Genomic DNA, 21,423 nt, shown 5'->3' with positions numbered 1-21,423 from the left:
CCGTTTACATGCTTCTGAGCCAAGGCTGCAGAAGTTGGGTGTCTTTAGTAGTGGAAAATGGAAGCAGAGTGGATTGCTGGATTATATTGAAACTATAACTGATAGGCCTCTAGCTGAGAGAAAGTCACTATTTCTGAATAGGTATGGATACATTTGTGCTATACAAAAAAAGATTGCCATGCAGGACACGAAAAGAAGTGTTGCTAGTTAAAATTGAGTTTAATCTGTAAACTTGTTTGCTAGGAAAAGTGTCCTAATTTTAAAGTTTACAGATGTTCCCAGTGAATTGCAGGATCTTTATCACTGGAAGTGGGTTTTTTTTTTAAAGATTTCAGCTGCTAGGAATTTTGGAAGTTCACATATTTTAGAGGTTACCCCAGTAGGGACAAGTTTCAAACAGTAGTTCTCATTCTACACTCAAAAGAACACAAGGTTCTCACTCTCCCTTATTGGTTCTCGTCCCTACTTGTAGTTGTTGGGAGTGCCTTCAATCCAGTTTGTATTCTGTGAAAGCAAAAAAGAACAACTGCTTCTGTAAAGGCAACAAGAGTTCACTGGGCAACAATTAATCCCTGAGGTTAAAACAGTAACTTTCAAAACTTTTAGTAGGATTTAAGACATCCTGACCACCATGGCTCTTACACTAAAGTTGTAGATTTGATTTTTTCCCCCCATTGAAATCATGAATACAGTTGCATATTACATTGGACAGGATACATTTGAACTGCTCTACTTTGAATTCTACAATATGGGAGGTTTAGTCCTGTATCCATTATTTAAAATTGTGAATTTTAGGAAAGCATTATTCATCTCGGCAACAAATGAACTAGAAATTTCCTATCCAGTAGTCTATGTACTAGGGCGCAAGCTTAAATCTCTCAGTGAAAACTAAAATGTTATCAAAATACGTTTAATTTTAAGAAATGATCAGTCAGTCTGAATTCCAAAACTCAGATTCTGAATTTTAGCTTTCAAATAATGATAGAAGCCTTGACAACTATTATCTGGCTTTTGAGTTTTCAGTTATGGGATATGGAGGAGAAAGAAAATAAAGAGAGGCTAAAACAAAGTTGTAGGTTTTAAATCTGAGCTGCTGCTGATATTTTGGCTTAAATAGCATTGGTGGCTCTTCTTCCTTTAGGACAAAGAACTGGCTGCACATATTCTTCTCGTTTCTGCATTCCCAAAGCAATGATCACCTGTAGCTAAATTTTGTTTCTGGCAAAGTGAGGCCCTTGTAGCAACCCCCTCTTTGGCTGATAAACGAGATCAAGTTGACTTTCCTTTGGCTGTGATTGTATTTCTGGCAAGAAAAAAAGATATAGCTTCCTTGGAACCCGAGATAGGAAAAACAAGTATGTTATTCCCCATCCTTGTACTTCTGAAGTGGCATGTCAACACCTCAGAATTACAGATAGGGGCTGTTCAGAATGCCCATGCATGTACATAAGTAAGATGACAAGAGGAAAAGATTGGAACACTTCGCCATTAAAAATCAGAGCTATAATTACGCAAATCCTCAGTTCAGATTTATCATTGCTCACCCCAACTTATGAAATTAGTGAGCTGGTCTTTCAAGATGAGCAGAGCAAGAAAAAAAATAAGCATCTTTGATCTGTATGTTACAAGGCAGTAGCTATGTTCAATTTCCAATGTGTTTTGGTACTGATAGAAATTGAGAATTGCTGTATTTTTTTATTGTGGGAACCACTATTGTAGTTTCGCTTTATTGCACAGAATGTAGTTATGTGTAAGGATTGGATTTTTTTTTTTTTTGAAAAAAAAATATTTTGCATGATTTTAGTATTTTTGTGCCTTCTACTTGACTTTGTACAGAATTCATGTCTATTGAAATTCATGCTATTGGCCACAGGTTTTATATGTTTGAAGTCTTTTATTTTTATCCGATCTTTATTTTGCCATCCCTACCCGAACAATCTACTGTAAATGTGTATATATAAAATAGAACTAAGTTTGTATTTCATGTGCCTCACTAGAATGTAAAAACAAAAAAGATGTATTCGTTTTGTACAGAATGTCTTTCTTTTACTTAGATGCACTAATTTTTGTCTGAGCACATAGTGAAATAACTGGTTAGCTCTATTTTCTTTTAGCATTGCTATGTTAAATGGAATTATCTCTTGCCCTTTTGTAAAAATTCAATTCACATTCATTCGCTGTCACATACACAAACTATGATCCTTCCTGATTTGTTGTCTTTATTTATAATGGGTTGTATCATTTATGCCCCGTTTTAGAGTTTACAGCAAATTAAATTGATGGTTTATCCTAACTAAATACATTATTTATTTCATTCTAAGAGGGATTGTGAAATTTCCTGACTTTCTGTCAGATGAGCTGAAGCAAAATCTCCCTCAATTAAATATTGAGTTCCAAGGCCCTTCTCTCAGCTTCAGTTCCCTTCATTTATTCCACCACAAGGGAATAATTCTCTTGCCTTAACTTGTAAGATTGCTGAGTTAATAAACTATGTTGAATGCCAGAAAAATATACTGCAAATACTTAAAATATTTGCCAGCTTTCAGGAGTGATTTTTTTGCAGTGGGGAACAAAATTGCATTACTACTCTGAATATTATGGTACATTGCCTTACACCAAACTTTGCTCACTGAAGCTCAATCAGCTTTACCTGTTCTAATGGCTTTGATGACAGTGGCTTTCTAGAATGGCAGAGAAAGCTTTCCTGTTGCCTGATGTTTTCACCTTAATATGCCAGTTTAGTACACAAAGTGGAGCATAACTTCAGAGTTAGAATCTCATTATTGCATTAGTTAATGTTCCTCAGTGGTATAACCAAATCTGTCCCCAATTCAGAATAATTTTCGAAACTTCTGGGATTTTCATCAATGTTTTTAAGACTGTATGCTGATAATTTACGAAGAACAGGGTTTTTTTTTTTTTTTTTTAAAAACATTTCTTATGGGTCTGCCTTAACTTGAACTTAACTCAGGATTCCTCTGGAAAACTCACTAGTGGTACATAAATGCAAAAGCACACTCCAGCTTGTGTCCAGCATCTGAAATGGAGACAATCTCCAAACTACAATTTATGGGGTTCATACATGCCATGCCATAAATAAGGCAGTTTGGCTTTGCATTATGTGTGTGAAATCAAACAGTGTGTAAAGAGGAGAGGACAAAAAAGGCCAAGAGACTGGTGGCTTTTTAAAAAGTTGTCTTTTTAAAAACCTGTCCCATCCTGGCTTTTTTAAAACCTGTCCTCCCATGAGTGTTGCTGCTGTAAGCCAGGAGTCTCCAAATTTGGCAACATTTTAAGATTTGTGGAGTTCAACTGGACTTACCCATGCTGGCTAGGGAATTCTGAAAATCCACAAGTTGCCAAGTTTGGAGACACCTACTATAAACCAAGAGCCTTGGTAGTACAGTGGTCTAAGGCACACTGTTATTAAGCTGGTTATTAACACCAGCTGCCTGCAATTACTGCAGGTTCGAATCTCGCCAAGGCTCAAGGTTGACTCAGCCTTCCATCCTTTCTAAGGTAGGTAAATTGAGGACCCAGTTGTGGGGGCAATAAGCTGACTTTGTATAAATATATAAAAGGATGAAGGCTATTGCTGAGTACATTGTAAGCCGCCCTGAGTCTCCGGAGAAGGGCGGCATATAAATCAAATTAAAAAAAAAAAAAACAACCTTCCTGTTCTCATGAGTAGAAACGGGAAGAATCATCACCTACACCAGTGAGATTTCCATTGGAATATAAATTGCACATCTTGGATTGCCACATTGCGGGCTGAGGGAATTTGAAGATGCATTTTAAAAGGCTTGCCAACACTAACATTGGCATCCTTCAGTCTCAAGAGACTATGGTATCGTGCTCTGGAAAGAGGTCCTAAAACAGCATCTAGCGTGACTAAAAAGGCCAATTCGAGAGTGGCAATTCCTTCCACACTGAGGACAGATACATTCTGTCCCCTGCCCAGCCCCCAGATTTCGCTGGTTCTGGGACTGCCTCTTTGCCTCAGCCTGCCGAACAAGTGTCTCTTCAAATTGGAGAAGGCCATGCTGCGTCTTTAGCCTCCAAGCTGAACGATCGGAGGTCAAGGTTTCCCAATTGTTAATGTCCATTCCCAGGGCCTTAAGATCCCTCTTGCAGATATCCTTATATCGCAGCTGTGGTCTCCCTCTGAGGCGCTTTCTCTGCACTAATTCTCCATACAGGAGAGGCTTGCAAGAACCTTTTAAAATGAACCTACTAATATTTTGGCCCCACAGCTACCAAACCAAGATAAGACTCGAACATTTATGAAAATGGGGAGATTCACACTAACTCCCAAACAAAATGCGAATTTTACGTATACTCATACAGATTTCCAATTTCTGTGGCAACATTTACTACAGAAGGAAAAGCTCCCTCATCACAGGAACCTGCCATCTGATCAAGCAATTCTGTCCAAAGATTTCCAGGGTGTGAACATGACTGTCAACAAGTGTGAATGCCAAGACTTAGAGCTATTAGAAAAACGCTGCAGTCTGGGGACACACCATTATAATACATTCCCCCCCCCCTTTAAAAGTGGGAAATGTAACTGTACGGTACCTAGGTTGGGTGAAATTATGTGTAACAGTAGAGTTCAATTTTTCCACCCACCACCATCATGTTAGGAAAAAATAGGTGCTTCTAAACTCATGTATGAGATCAGAAATTACTTCCAAAAAGTTCAAAATACTTGAGCAGCTTGCGAGAGAGGCTTTGGATTCCAATCTTACCCAAGATTTACTTTGGTCAATTTCAGTAGGGAATTTGATTAGGATCTAATTAAGAACACGTATCCAAACCCAGTGATGGTTCATTAGGCCCTTTTTCAAGACAGTGGAACCTCAACAGATCACCCCCATTTCATTTTTCCACTCCTGGGGCAAATCTATTGTCCCACAGGATACATATGGCTGAACTAAACTCTAATCAGATCTACATAAGATACCACCATTCATATAGTGACTATTCAAAGGAACAACAGCACTGAAAAAAATTGAGAGGATTGTTTTTCACACGTCTGTTGTAGCATTCCCATGGTCATGTGATTAAAATTCAGACGCTTGGCAACTGTCATGTATTTATGACGGTTGCAGTATCCCAGATTGTGTGATCACTTTTTGAGACCTTCTGACAAGCAAAGTCAATGGGGAAGCCAGATTCACTTATAACTATGTTACTAACTTAACAACAGCAGAGATTCACTTAACAACTGCGGCAAAAAAGGTCGTAAAATGGGGCAAATCTCACTTAACAACTGTCTTGCTTAACAATGGAAATTTTGGGCACAGTGGTTGTCGTACATCGAGGACTACCTCTACATGTAAACATATTTATTCAGCATCAATGTTCTGCAGGATAAGAGCTTTCCTATTAACAAACATGGCTATACCATGGTATCTGCAATATTGGCAGGGAGCCCAGGGACCCAAAGAGATTGAAATCGTTTTGAAGTGCTATTTGGTGATCTTACCATCCATCCATCGCCTACGTAGCTGAAATTCTTAAAATGTTTAACAAGCTACATTATTTTCTATTCTGACTTTTGTTCTCAGTTTTCCAGGTACCAATTTAGTCCTTGTCACTAATCTTTCTATCAGAAAAAGGTAGTCCTTAATCTGTGGAGGCAAAATAATTTATCTGCTATCTGCACTACTGTTTAGTCACTGGCTAGGTTCGTGCATTGTGCTGGACCAAAACATGGTTCATGCAGCTGGATTAGAGTGTCAAACAGCTGGATTTATTGAGACAACCATGGTTGGAGCAAACCAACACAATGTTTGAACCCAGTTATTCTCACATAATTAGAGTTGATCCGAACCAAAGGCCACAGCAGAAGTTAGAATCCTACAGCAGCAGTGGTGAGATTCAAATTTTTTTTACTACTGGTTCTGTGAGCATGGCTTGGTGGGAGTGGCAGGGGAAGGATACTGTAAAATCTCCATTCCCTCCCCATTCCAGGGGAAGGTTACTGCAAAATCCCCATTTCCTCCCGATCAGCTGGGACTCGGGAGGCAGAGAATAGATGGGGGCGGGGCCAGCCAGAGGTGGCATTTGACGGTTCTCTGAACTACTCAAACTTTCTGCTACTGATTATCCAGAACTGGTCAGAACCTGCTGAAACCCACCTCTGTACAGCAGTTCAAAAACCCAAGTTGTATTTCATTATTCATGATAATAAAATGCTAATAAGAGCATACCTTACCTTGGCACATTGTATTAAGCAAACAAGCAGTTTGTGCACTTTTATTCCCATTTTTGCAGAGAGAATAGGATACAGAATCCAACAACCCATTCATCTTTTGCAAAAGCCTGCCCTTTCTCAGCATAGTTTGATCTGTATATTGCCAAAAGGTCATTAAGAGAAAATAAAATTGGCAGCTAATTGTCTTCTAATGTGACACTATTATGTCAGGGTTCTATTTGAATGAGCCTGTTGGAATTTAAAATATTTCCTGAAATGAGTTGGAAAATACTAAGCCAATGCCTCAAAAACAGTCTTTTTATTTTTGGGGAGGTTACTCCCAAATGATGCCTTAGAAATTGTTGCTCAGAATCATAAGCAAGTATTATTTGGATTGACTGCTCATCCCTCACTATCACCAATATAACTCTTGATTTATTTTTCCCAGTGAACCTTTGGTCATCCTAATTGCCTGTGCAACCGAAGGAGTAACACAAAAACATAGTTAAAGAAAACAAAGCTCCTGTGTTTGGACTTGTCTGAGGCTACGACCTAAATATATATCTAATTCTGCTGCCTTTGGGAACCTGCCATATTTGTGGAACAATTTTTCTTTAATAAAAAAAACCTTTACATTGTCAGCAGCTCCATCAAATTGATCTATCTATCCAACCACCAAATAGGCTAACAATTAGAATCTCAGTTTTGTAGTAATCATAGTCTTTATTTCAGATATTGACCACCACTGAGTGAAGTTTGCAGCCATCCCATTGTGAAAGTCCATTCTATATTCTGTGGAATAATTAAAATTTAAGCCACAATTGCATGCATACTTTTTTGCCCATGAATAAATTCCCTCACTCGAGTGGGGATTACGGTAATTTAAATTAGCTCCGGCTTCAGTTTAATCCTTTTTAGACCAGTAAGCTTAAACATTTCTGTTTGCAGTCAATATATTACAAGAAATCATATAGTTCCAAAATAGGCTAATTTTGCTTCTTTATTTGGAAATATGGTAAGTTATATTGTGTGTAAGTGGAGCTAACACCTAAGAAAAGTAGTAAAATCCCATTCAAGGGCAAAATGGCAGAAAAAGCTTTAAACTGATTTGCCATATGCCTATTTCACCTCCTCTGAGTTTTAACATGCAGTCCAAAAAGACAAAAAACAGCTAGCTCCTGAAGGATCCTTTTGAAATTGTCCACCAAATTTGGAAGCAGACAAATTAAGTGAATAATTTCTCAGAGGAAGAAGATATTCTCCGAGAATTATCTGGGGACAAAACTTTTGTTCAGGTAATTCTGCTAATGCAAATCTTCCTCGGGGATTTAACAGAAGTTCCTCAGGGGGGCTGCTGAACCTGAGAGAAAATTAAACAAGGAAATAAAGGACATTTATATACATCCCTTAGGCACGGCACAGCTAAGTTCAATAATACTTCCTTGTACCCCTGAGAATTTCTTTGAAAATATTTCCTTTAAAAGAGTTTCTAAACCAGTTCTCCATATTCACTGCCATTTTGGTATGCCATACTTGAAAGTCAGACCAGCAGCTAGTACTCCATTAGCCGTGAAGCACTCCTCCCCAAAAAGAAGGAAACAAGGAAAAGAAAACTGAAAGAGGAATGGAGAATGTTAGAAACCCATTTTAAAAAAGCACCTGAGAGTCACTCTGTCTTTATTAAACAAAGACAAATGCTTGAAAATTGGTTGTTGGATGATCTGAAGTCATCTAAATCCTCAGTCCTGCTACTGAAGTTTAAGGCGCTCAGATAATTTTTAGTGATTTCACAGTGGCACCTATCTTAATCTTGACAATCACATTTATATGCAGTAGCTGCCTATCTCATGAACATGACACTGAGCAGCATACCATGAACATAAATCATAAAAGAAACAAGAATTAAAATTATGCCATAATAAAAAAAATATTTAAAAAGATTAGGGTAGACTAGAGCATCTTCAGTGTTACATATATTTATTTATTCACCTTTCTAAGCACCTAACAATCCAAATCTGAATTTATTTAACTTTTTGATATCAGTCAACCTTGATGAGGTTCTGCCCTCTTTATAATGCTCAGAACTGCCTTCAACTTCAGGTGTACTGGACTACAATTCCATAATGCCTGTCAGAGCGGTCATATTGGTAAGTCACTTCATTGTTACCGATTAGTCCATAGGCCATATCAAAATACACAAAACATTCAGAATAAAACATAAAACATGTTTAAAACAGCAGAATCATATATAAAAGGGAGTACAGGAAACAAATCAAATAGAGGATAAATAAGAAACGCAATGTTCCTGACAATTTACCTCTATCAGACCTATATATTGTATGTAGATCTCAGCTGTTTTACTCGGATAAAGGGTTGTATTGTATGCAATTTGGGGGTTTTGACCACACATGAAATATGTAGTTCTAAGTCCGTAAAGGGTCTGCTGGAGGGAAGTAAGCAGTGGGGTACCACAAGGTTCCATCTTAGGCCCAGTACTCTTCAATATCTTCATAAACGACTTAGATGAGGGAATAGAAGGGGAATTTACCAAATTTGCAGATGATACTAAGCTGGCAGAAATAGCTAACACCCTATAGACTCAAGATCCAGATGGATCTTGACAGACTTGAACACTGGGCCCTATCTAACAAAATGAAATTCAATGTAAAGTCAAGTCTTACACTTAGGCAAGAAAAACCAAAACTACACATATAGACTGGATGAAACCAGGCTTAATAGCAGTAACTGAGAGAGGGATCTTGGAGTCTTAGTGGACAACCAGTTAAATATGAGCCAAAAAAGCCAATGCAATCCTAAATTGCATTAACAGAGAGATACAATCAAGATCAAGTGAGGTACTAATACCACTCTATAAAGCCTTAATAAGACCATACCTAGAATCCTGCAACCAGTTTGGTTACACACTATAAAAAAGATGTTGAGACTCTAGAAAATGTGCAAAGAGCAACCAAGATGATTAGGGGACTGGAGACTAAAACATATGAAGAATGGTTACAGGAACTAGGCATGGCTAGTTTAGTGAAGAGAAGGACCAGGGGAGACATGATAGCAGTGTTCCAATATTTGTGGGGCTGCCACAGAGAGGAGGGGGTCAAACTATTTTCCAAGGCACCCGAAGGTCAGACAAGTAATAATGGATGGAAACTGATCAAGGAGACATTCAACCTAAAAATAAGGAGAAATTTTCTGACAGTGAGAACAATCAACCAATGGAACAGCCTTGCCTTCAGAAATTGTGGGAGGCCTTCACTGGAGGCTTTCAAGGGGAGATTGGACTGTCATTCGTGAGGGATGGTGTAGGGTTTCCTGCTTGGGCGGGGGGGTTGGACTAGATGACCTACAACGTCCCTTCCAACTCTGTTTATCTATCTAATAAGGGTCCCAATAGTTTTGTTTGTCTGATTAGCAATCCAAGATGCCAGTCTCTTTCTTATACATCTGATAGTCAAACTAATATGTGTTAGGTCTTCTATTGCTGGAGCTCTACAAATACCAGTACAAGGACATTTGTTATAAGGAACTTCGTTAAAATCATCCGTATTTAATCATTGTATCTAGCTGCTCAAATCTTGCATGTGTAAATACCTCCCTAAGATGTTTTGGCATTTCTGTTTTTAGATATTTGGCAATTTGGAAGGTGCCATTTATAACACTCATCCATTTCAGGGAGCAGATCTTGTTGAGGTTAGCTATGATGTCTGTTTATGCCTCTACGTGCATTGGTAGGCAGTAATGGGAATGGGGAACCAGCATATCCAGAGTATAGGATGGGGAATGAATAGAGTAATAACACTTACATCCTATTGCAACGTTTACCTTTTAAAAACTGACACACAATATTGCTGTGTAGTGCTAAGATTTGACATCAACTGAATAACCCAATCAGCCACCTTTAATACCTATGAACTGTTTTTATTTATTTTATTTATTTATTATTTTGTGGCAATCTTTGCTGCTAGATGTCAACATGAATAGTCCAATTACTGTACATAAAAATTTTAGGCTTAAGGGTGTATCTTCCAAAGTAGGCCTGTTTTACTAGATTATTAGTCCACCTTGAATTTTTACCCTTTGGCTGTTTTTCTAGATTATCTAGTGAAATGTTTCTTAAAATGCAGTCCTAGTACCCTTGAAAGTTCCCCAATATCTTTTCAGGGATCCTTGAAATCAAAATTATTTGCCAACTTATGTTGAAAAATAATACAATATTAAAAGCCCATCCAACTCTTGAGGAGCAGTGGCAGCAGCGAATAGATCAGTTTTTAATATGGTAAACATTGTATAAACCCATTCAATGAAAATGTTTTTGGGGGTCCTCAGTAACTTTTAAAAGTGGGAAGGGACTTTGAGAGAAAAAGGTTTACCAATCTAGCGGATGGAAAGAGAATTTTTTTTTCTGTTGTACTTTTGTACTACGTTTTAAATGTTGGAATTTCAATAAATACTCTTTAAAAAAAAAGAAATTCCGATTTGCTTGCAACTGTCAGATATGCTGTTTTGTCACCAAAGTTAAAAGTTCAAGCTATTTTCTTCAGAAACCCAATAAATAACTACTGCAAAACATGCTTTAGAACTGCTTTTAATCGAGTAGATTTTTTATAAATGAACAGAATAAAAAGGCCAGTATAAATTGAGAAGGGAGAGAAGAAGGGGGAAAGAGAATGAAATCACAACAACAAAAAAATCTTTATTTAGCACTGACTTCCCTAAAGGGGAAAGAGAATGCACTCTGCGTATGCTCCGAGGTACCCAGTCCAAGGCAGCGCTCATGTTTGAAACTTCTGCCCATTAAGCAAATCAAACTCTGCAACCCAAATCAACTGAACATATAAAGCACGTGGCGAATCCGAATAAGAAGATATCACTGTCTCCCCGAAGCGATAATGCAAAGAACGAGCAGCGGCTTTGACGAGAAGAGATCAAGCCATCTTTTTTGTGTCTTCTTTGCCAGGACTCCCGTGTGTGGAGAATACATTTCGTCTGAAGAGCGTCCAGCTCGGCTTCTAGAAGCAACAATTCACCGAAGACTAGCTTTTTAAAATATATATATATATATATATTTTAAAAATCCATTTGCCCTGGCCTGTGAGGGAAGCGCGTCGCTACCGTTAAGTACAAGCGTAGCAATTCCGCCGCTCCCGCTTGCAAGCAGGCGCTGCAGCCCATCTCCCGCCATTGAATGGCGGGGTTAAAAATGGCTGCTTCCCCACGTCCTGAAACTGTAATCCGCCTCGCTACGCCGACTCCGAGCGGCCGGAGGAAGCCGGAGCCAGGTACCCCCGAGAAATTGTAAGCGGGCTCCCTTTTGCATTTGCACGGTGGGAAATCCGGCGGTGCGAAGGGCGCCCTGACTCCTTCGCCTCGGCGGATTATTCCTCAGGAGAAACCGAGAAAGGTTCCCGGGACTCGCTTCTGCGCCAACTGGGGCTTTGGAGGAACTCGTGCGCGGCCAGGGACCGGAGTGAACTGAGGATCGCAATCGCTCGGGGCAAGCGGCGTGCGCGGGTTGCCGTTCTTGTTTCTTCTGCTTGGGTGTGCAATAAAATCGGCGCGCTGGTCGGCGGGGAAAGGAGCCGGGGCGCTGCTTCTTTTGGATTGCAAAACTGGGGGCGAGGGGGGGGGGGTGTAGGAAAAAACAAAAACAAAATAGAAGAACGTCGGCCTGCTTAGATTGGATCTCTCCCCCCTCCCCCTCTGGATCCCGAGCACGAGGCGCGTGGAACCGCGAATCCGGAACCTTCCTTCCACTGGCTGCTTTTCCCTGCTGCTAGCCCGTCAGGCGCGGTGGCCAAGTGGTAAGGCGTCGGTCTCGTAAACCGAAGATCGCGGGTTCGAACCCCGTCCGTGCCTCACGTTGGACGGCGCAGCGTCGCGGCTTGTTACGAAAGGGAATTGAAGTGGGATTTCCTTTCTCAGGCCACTTTTTACTCGGGTTCCCTAATTGAGGAAAAATACCAAGCGGAAATGGAGAAGGAAGACGGGGCTTAGCCTGCAAAGGCGTGAAGTGGGGACGGGAGCGGGGGGGGGGGGGGGGAAAGGAGGCGTTTGGGGAAACGAAGACAGAAGCGGATTCCGCTTGCAGTAAACAGGGATTAACAATCCCGAGAAGAGAAACTGAAACGCGTTCCTATGGGAATAAAGACTAGTGCTGTCGGGCCTGAATTGCAGAAGTTCGATTGATCACCCAGAAAAAGATAACAAAAGCAGTCCCTGCCATCTAGTGGCCGTCCGCATATTTCCAGCGTTAAATCTGCCAAATTTCGAGAACTGCCAGAATATCAGGACCTGGTGGTGGAACGATTCTCACCGTCGATTTTAAATTAGGCGGGTTACTTTTTGTAACCGTAACTTGCACTGTGTTTTCTCCCGTGTGCGATGTTGCGCGGGAAAGGCCCTTCGCTTTCAGTTTTCCCGTTAGTGGCGGCAAGACTTGCAAATGAAAAACCACAGCAAGGTCACCCTTTCCCCCCTTGCATCTGAAAAGAGAACAGCCGGGCGATTTGCTCGCTGCGTTGCTTTGCAAACGGGATTAGGATTTCCTAAACGGCGGGGGCTGCGGGGTCTTCAATTACAACATTGCATCTCTCTTTATGGTGTGTGTGAGTGTGACTATTGCCCTAAGAGGAGGAAAGCCGACTTCTCAGTCCGAAAGAACTTGGGTCGTGGTGGATGCAAGCCTCCCCCTCCCCCTCCCCCAAATCTAAGGGAACGCGGAACACTGCACGTTTAAGGGAAATGTTTGCCCTCCGACGGATGCAGGACAATTCCGCACGCGCTAAACTGGGGTGGTGGTCTCGTGCTCTCGCTTTAGAGCCGGCGGCTGTGGTGGCACTGCGCGTAACATGCCTGTAACTGAGGCGCTGAGGAGAAGGAAGAAAAGTGCCTTCTCCCCCGTCATCCACCCCACCCAAGTTCTGCGAGGTTATTAATGTTGTAACCGGTTTCCACCAACCAAAGAACCGGCGTACTCTTTATTGCGGATTCGGGGCAAGCCCGTCTGCCCTCGAGGACCCTTGGCTAAAAAAGTGGGTTAGGATGCTTCAGACGTGAGTTGTTGTGCTTCCAAGCATGCAAAAGGGACGTGCGTGTCGGAATTCGGCGCGGGAGCCGTGGAATAAGTGAGCTAATTTGGTCTAGTGGAGAAAGGTGCTGGCTCAGAAACCAGGAGTCTGTGAGTTCTAGTCCTGCCTTAAACCATGAAAGCCGGTTGGGTGACTATGACTCACTCTCAGCCCAACCCTCCTCACAGGGTTGTTGTGGGGAAAATAAGAAGAGTGAGGAGTATTAGGTATATTCACCACCTTGAATTACATGCCTATGGAGATTCTCAAATCATCCAGGTCAAGGTTGTCCCAAAGGTGCTCTTTCAAGAGGCAACTGGACTTTCTTGTTTTTCTTTGAAGACGTTTCACTTCTTATCCAAGAAGCTTCTTCAGTTCTGACTGAAGTCAGAAGTGAAGAACCTTCAGCCAGAACTGAAGAGGCTTCTTTGGATGAGAAGCGAAACAGTCTTCAAAGAAAAACAAGAAAGTCCAGTTGCCTCTTGAAAAAGTGCCTTTGGGTTTCCTTGAAGACATTTCGCTTCTCATCCAGGAAGGTTCTTCTGTTCTGAACTCAAAACTGAAGAGGCTTCTTGGATGAGAAGTGAAACTGTCTTCAAAGAAAAACAAGAAAGTCAAGTTGCTTCTTGAAAAAGCAACTTTGGGACACCTTGAGTTACTTATAAAAATAAAGGAATAAAAATAAAACAGATAGAAAAGGAGCTGCTTCAGTCTCTTAAGGTAGTACGAAAATCTTATTCATAAAAATGTGTCACTTGAGGTTAGGCTTTTCTCCTGGGTTTCGATATAGTCATTAAGAGTTGGAGGTTTCAAAATAAAGCAATGACTTGCTTCTTTCAGTTTTATTGTGGAAGTGAGAGGACTCTGGGAAAAGAGGTCAAAAATTGTCAGTGGAAAAATCAACTTTAATTGGCAGTGTTTTCTATTAGAATGATACTCCTTAATGATGTGTGTCTTATTGCAGTTACAAAGGAGACTTAATATTAAAGAGAAGGGGGAATACCTATGAATAAGAGCAGTGCAATAAATTGCAAAGGAAGGGAATGGACATCCTTTCAGGGGAATCAGAAAAGTCAAGATGGTGAGCACCCTGCAGTCAAAGCCTTGCCCTTTTACATGCATCACAACTTTGATCATATGATTGGGGCCTACATTATGACACACCAGATAGATTTGTTCAAGAGCATGGTGAACAGCCATATTTCGGGATACTTTCATTTGGATTTCTATCCTTGGCCATATTGGCAACATTTTGCTTTAATTTTCTCATATTATGAAAGGAGATATTATATTTCCTGGCATATTCCTTTGCTTCTGTATTGGGCATGGAGGCCTAGATTTGCAATGTTTATAATATATGTTTTTGTAAAGAAGGAATCTCCCAACCAGCATTTATGGCCTTAAGGGGTAGAGTGATCTCCAGAATTGGCCATTTTCAAAGCCCTACTACTGTGCCGTCTTCATTAGGCCAATTCAGAACAGAAAAGAATAACAGACTTGGAAGGGACTTTGGAGGTCTTTTAGTCCAATCGCCTGCTCAAGCAGGAGACTCTATACCAGGGGTGAAATGCTCCCGGTTTGGACTGGATCGCCCGATCCGGTAGCGATGGCGGTGGGTGGTTCAGAGAACTGGTAGCAAAAATTCCTGTCCCCCCCCCCCACACATGCCCAGCTGAGCCGTGCAATCATCAGAGGCTTTTTTTAAAAAAAAATTTAAAAGCATTTTTTCTACAACCTCTTCGGCCGAAAAAATGCTTTTAAAAGTAAAAAAAAAAAAAAAAAAGCCTCTGATGATCGTGCGGCTCAGCTGGGATTGTCAGAGGCTTTTAAAAGCATTTTTTTAAACAACCTCTTTGGCCGAAGAAGTAGAAAAAATGGTTTTAAAAGTGGAAAAAAAAAAAAAGTTGGCCACGCCCATCCAGTCACATTACCTCTCACCAAGCTACGCCCACAGAACTGGTAGTAACAAATTTTACATTTCACCACTGCTCTATACCCGTGATGGCAAACCTATGGCACACATGCCAGAGGTGGCATGTAGTGCCCTCAATGGGCGCACAAGCCGTTGCTCCAGCTCAGCTCTGCCGTGTATGCGTTCATGCATCCCGCTGGCCAGCTAGTCTTCAGGTCTCTACTGTGCATGCGGTGGGGCGGGGCGCATGTAGGGTGTGCACGCACATTGCATTTTGGTGGTTCACACACACTCTTTGGGCACTCCGTCTGGAAAAGGTTAGCCATCATTGCTTTATACCATTCCAGACAAGTGGCTGTCCAAATCTTTTTGTCTGGAATGGTACAGAGTCAAGTTCACAAAATCCTACGCAAACTTTGGAGCTCCCCAGAGATTTTCCTCAGGCAAAATAGTAAACAAGACAAACACAGTGGAACTGTCACTCACAGACTTCAGGTTACATTTGAGATAGGGGACAATTAGAAAATCCATAACCTGCAAGTCAGCTGGGGACTTTGTAATCTGGAGATGTCTCTGGATGTGTGTGTGTGTGTAAAATTTCAGTTCTTGTGTTCTGTTTTCTTTGAAGGGAGGGGTTAAATGTGGACATGGAGGAAGAGACTCACATAGTCCTTAAGAAGTCCCTCAAATGCTCAAAGATTGCCATTGAAAGTTTCTCATTATGCCACTGAATTGGTGTGATGGATTATAAAAGAGGTCTCTTGGGGTTCATCTTAATATAATAGAAAAGAGGGGAGTAGAGGTTAGAATGATGCAGAAGGGTGATACCCCACCCCAGGTTAGTAACCTGTTTTTTTTAATCAACTGAAGACTCTTTTATTCTGATATAGTAAAGGCCAGTGGTGAAATCCAATTTTTTTTATTACTGGTTCTGTGGGCGTGGCTTGGTGGGCATGGTATAGCTTGGTGGGCATGGCAGGGGAAGGATACTGCAATATCTCCATTCCCACCCCACTCCTGGGGGAAGGATACTGCAAAATCCCCATTCCCACCCCACTCTAGGGCCAGCCAGAGGTGGTATTTGCTGGTTCTCTGAACTACTCAAAATTTCCACTACCGGTTCTCCAGAACCAGTCAGAACCTGCTGGATTTCACCCCTGGTAAAGACTGAATAATGGGGGAAAGGCCAAAGAGATAGTGGGGTGCCCTGGTCCCTGTGCTCTGCAGCCCAACCTTGTTCTGAGCGGGTGACTCAGCAGACCGAGATCAATCTACAAACACTGGCAAGGCAGAGAATCTGGAAAGCAGACTACAACTTGCCTGTGGTTTCCAATCCAGTGATCTGGGCCATCCCCCTTCCTCTTCTTTGCCCCATCACCGATTAATAAAGAGCAGTCTTGTCTGCCCAGTAGCAACCAAACTGCAGCCCTCACAATGAAGCAAAAGGAGAAGATATAAAAAGCCCTGGGATTATGATTTAAACTGCTCAAGGGCTTAAAAGTGTTTCAGAAACAGAAATTCACTCTTTTTAAAACAAATGTGTTACTTTTTTATTCAATCTCAAGAAAGCTCAGGCTCTTCCCCCCCACCCCCAAAATACTATTTATATAACCGCTCTGTTAAATTTGATTGAGAAACTGTTGGGATGTTATAACATACAGAAGTGTAGAGTCATGCAAATACATGCTTATGGCTACTTCTTTGTTAAAATATAGATGACAGCAGAATCTGTAAGCATGACTTATTACTGTTCCTTGTTGAATTAATTTTTTTATACTGAATTCCCACATGAACAGCACATGGCAGTACAGGGAAAAAAAGTTGAAAGAAGAAAAATGTTTAAATATAATCAACAAAAATATAGTTGTGATCATATTCATTATTTTAGTTATATTTATAAATAAGCATGTACAGTACAGTATGCATCTATCTAAATGACGAAGGGAGAAAAAATCTTAGCATTTATTCATAGAAGTCTGAGTGAAATGATAGGCCTTCAGTGGAGCCCAGAAAAGCATCCCCAAATATGAGCAAGGGATGCGGAGTGGGCTGGCTGAGACTGCTGAAGGCTCTGGGCCTCTACTTTAGTGGTTAGTGATGCCACTGCCACAGAGGAGTGCCACTGTGCAGCGTGGCCAAACTGTCAGAAATTGGGAGGGGAGTTCAAGAGGAGGCAGTTCCTTGTCTTATCAAGGATTGAGGCTGGGAGGGACAAGGCAGGAATGACTTGGATCTGGGAGGATCTTCATCCAAACACTGTTGGGATTCAGTTAACAATAGCAACAAGGACTGCTGTGATTGCCATTGCTAAGCAATGTGGTCATATGTTGCTGTGGTTTACAAACACATCATGTAGTGACAGAAATTTTTGTCATTTTAAAGATTAATCATAAGTGAAAAGCTTTATATACCTGTTGCATAGAAACATGCTTGAGCAGAAATTCTATTTCCACTTATCCAGAGGACTTTCTTCAAGGTAAATTGCCTTTGGGCTAAGCTCAGGTCTTAATGGACAGTAGAAGCTGCCAAGGCAGTTGGGAACCTGTGATTCTTGATGTTGTAGCCCAGTTTCTACTGGCTGGAACTTCTGGGAATTCAAATTAGGAGGGGGACAAATTCCCTTCTCTTGTATACCTCTGTGGGGTATAGTTTGAATAGAAGTTACATGATAACTTATATTAATAGAAGTTATCATATATCATATATTACATGATAACTTCTATTAATGCGGTAAGATCCCACAGAGTTGGCCTTCTCCAGGTCCCATCAGCTAAACAATGTCACCTGGCAGGTCCGCGGGGGAGGACCTTCTCTGTGGCTGCCCCGATTCTCTGGAATCAGCTACCTCCTGAGGCCAGGACCGCTCCCACCCTACTGGCCTTCCGGAAAATGGTGAAAACCTGGCTTTTCCAGCAGGCTTGGGGCCGTTGATCTCACCACTACGATCTTGCGAGATCCGGCCATGAGCGGTGTATATGGGTTTTTAACATCTCTTATTGTATATTGTTTATACTGTCTTTCTACCTCCCAGAGTCCTCGGAGAGTTGGGCGGCATAGAAATACGAAAAATGAATGAATGAATGAATGAATGAATGAATGAATGAATGAATGAATGAATGAATGATGTGGCCCAAACCTTTAGTGGAAAAATATCCACTTAGTCAAATGTATTAAGCATTTTCTAGCTGCCATGTCTATCTTCATTATACAAATGTGGAAAAACATTGGCTTGTGTGAAAGAAGAGTTAAAGGGATAAAAAATAAAGAACCTGATTCCTAGTGATGATGCCCATATAGGGGTTTGGGACTGTTAATATTTTCTTCAGAGCCATTGCTGAAGTGATCCTTATTTTCTTCTTCCAGGATTTTATAAAAATTTCCAGTCTAGCCAACAGCTGGATGGTACTCAAAGTATAACCCAGGATTGTAACTATTTCTTTTCCAAGATCAGCCACAGTTGGCCACAGCCTTGGAAGTACATATAATACAGTAACTTAAAACAAACAAACAAAAAAATTGGGAAGGATGAAATTGGTAATTCTTCCAAGTCTAGAAAAGCTGTTTTATTTACCCCAATTGCTCAGATAAGGGTTTTTGTGGGTTTACAATGGCTATATTCAATCAACTTTCATAAAGAAATATTGTGAGGGACATTACCCTGTTAATCTTCCATATGTATTGTTGTTTCTAAACCTGCCTCCTTGTGGCGAAATCAAGATACAACCCTGGAAAAACTCACAAGCTTTGCAAACACAAGTAATCTTGGAAAAATGACCAGGATAGGAGAAATCACTTGAGGGACATTTTTTTACGTTGGCCGACGTGTCAAAGAGGCTTCTACTTGAGCAGCTTGGAAGCAGGGACTTTCTCCTCCTGCTAGAAGGGTAAAGAAGTCTTTCTTTGTATGCCTGTTACAGAAACACAAATGGAAGGATAGAGAAAAGATCTTTCTATGGTGACAGAGAGAAGGGACATTTTGTATACATTTCTATCACCTTGCAGGTGGCTACGTTTACATGGATAGTGCCAGAAAAAAAAAATAAGTCGGCAATCTTCCTTTCAGTTTGAGGTTTATTTAGTAATATTTTATTGAGTGTCTGCATATATAAAACTGGTACCATTAAAATGGATGGTTGGGAATAAATTAATAATATAGTTAAAGAAGCAAAGAAAAAGAAGTGAAGCTTGTCTCCAGCCTTCCATTTTAGGGCAAGATTGTTGAAAAGGTGGTCAGACTGCAGTTTCAGAGGGCCTGGAAAAAATGGATTATTTGGATCAATTTCATTTGAGTTTCAAGCCAGGGCATAGTACCAAAAGGGCATTGATTGCGCTTGTGGATGACTTCTGGTGGGGCCAGGATGGGGCTGGTATAACTGCTCTTGTTTTTCTTGATTTCTCAGTGACCTTTGATACTATTGACCATAACCAGCTACAGAGCTTGGAACGAGAGGCCCAGCATTGTGGTGGTTCTCTTTTCATTACGGCCGATTCCAGTCAATGTTGACAGTAGAGAGCTGCTGGAGTCTGCGATCCCTAACCTGCAGGGTGCCACAAGGCTCAACTCTCCTGATTTATTGATTTATTTTTTTTAAAAAAATAATTTTTATTGAATGTATCTTTTTCCAAAGTTAAAAGATAAACATGAAAAATATAGAAGTAAGAAATACAAAGTGTTGAGAAAAAGAGAAATAAGCTACTTCCAATCTTCTCTACAGCAGCTATCTACCTAATACTGTACCACTCTTTCAATTCATCCCATACACAACCCTTTTTAATTAATACAGATAAGTATAGAAATCACTTTTTAAATAAAATCATTTTTATCAATTTTCAGCAAAAAAAAGTCCATAGTACTTTAAAAAAAAGTTGTTGCTCCCACTCCAATCAATTTAGCCATTTCTGCAAATTCCACCATCTTCACAGTCTATTCTGTTGTGGCTATTTTTGTATTCTTCCATTTTTGTGCCTATAATAATCTCACTGTCAATACATATATAAAATCAACTGTTCATGAGTTTTTTTCTAATTGACTATCCGTAAATCCTAGGAATACAAATTATAATAATTTTGACTTTCTTGTTTAACACTCATATGAAACCTCTGAGCAAGATCATCCATTGGGGCCAGGTTTGGTCAGTATGATAATGATATTCAGCTGTATTTCTCAGCCCTTGGTGTTGCAGTCAAGACCTTTTCCTAGTGATTGGAAACTGTTGGGTCTGAAGCAGGGGGAGAGGGTAGGAACCTTGACAAAGCTTTTGCACAGATTATGTTACATATAAATGGAACCCTTTCCGGGAATGACAGCTTCTCATAGTTACTTATGTCACGGTCACCTTGTGCATAGAATATTGCAATGGGCTCTACATGTGGGTCTGCTCTCAAAAACCACTTGGAAGCTGTGGCCAGTCCAGAATGCAGTGGGGTGAGCAATTATGAGCCCATCACAGTGTGCCCGTGTATTGCTTCTGATATTTGAAGTATTCTGAATGCAGTTCAAGGTGCTGGTTACCACCTATAAAACCCTTCATGGCACAGGACCTGGATATTTGGCAAGAAAGGTATGTTGTGGGCCTTGTCAGCCACAGAATTCAGATTGCCAGGTATAGAGCCTTCTCTACCGTTGCCTCCACTTTGTGGAACATTCATTGCCTGGAGTGAGGGTGGCCTTCAGGAAAGGCATTAAAATATGACTCTGCCATCTTGCTTGGGGTGCAGAGAAGCATGTGTCTGTAGGGTTGATTAGCACCTGAAAGCCTTCCACCTTTAATTTTAACATTGTTTGCATCTTTTTAAATTCTATATGCAGTTTTTATATTTTTAATATTTTGTTTGTACACCACCCAGAGTCCCTCTGTGAGGAAGATGGGCAGTTTTAAAAATTTGATAAATAAATAAAAATATTTGTAGGACTTCTCTCCCATCATTTCTCCTTGTCGCATAAGTTTCAACAGAGCAGGCATGCTTTGTGTTCTGTGCATTAAATAGTGTTACCTGATGTGTAGTGTTCCTAGTGACATGTCTGGCATTACACATTCCAGTACTTGTTTGTTAGTTACCTTTGCGGTCGAAGGAATAGACCCTAGGGTGCCACTGCAGATTAAAGATTTTAATAAGATTTGTTAGCTACTTTCAGTGCTATTTGTAGAAAGGCAGGATAGAAATATTTTGAATAATTAAGGAAGTACTGAACACCAAATTGAAGTTGCAGTCTTAATTTCTAGACCATT

At 40.7% G+C, this 21,423-nt stretch overlaps 1 non-coding gene across 1 annotated transcript; it reads left to right on the top strand.

Moving 5' to 3' along the window:
• The first annotated feature begins 11,998 nt into the window (after positions 1–11,998).
• On the top strand, positions 11,999–12,070 carry TRNAT-CGU (transfer RNA threonine (anticodon CGU)). The gene has a single exon. It is a non-coding gene; the product is annotated as a tRNA-Thr (tRNA).
• The last annotated feature ends 9,353 nt before the right edge of the window (positions 12,071–21,423 follow it).

This window comes from Pituophis catenifer, unplaced genomic scaffold, assembly GCF_029215685.1.
Source record: "Pituophis catenifer annectens isolate HBS135680 unplaced genomic scaffold, rPitCat1.0.hap2 SCAF_2, whole genome shotgun sequence".
NCBI lineage: Eukaryota > Metazoa > Chordata > Lepidosauria > Squamata > Colubridae > Pituophis > Pituophis catenifer.
The sequence above is the reverse complement of the archived record's forward strand: the minus strand, read 5'-3'. Positions and strand labels throughout refer to the sequence as shown.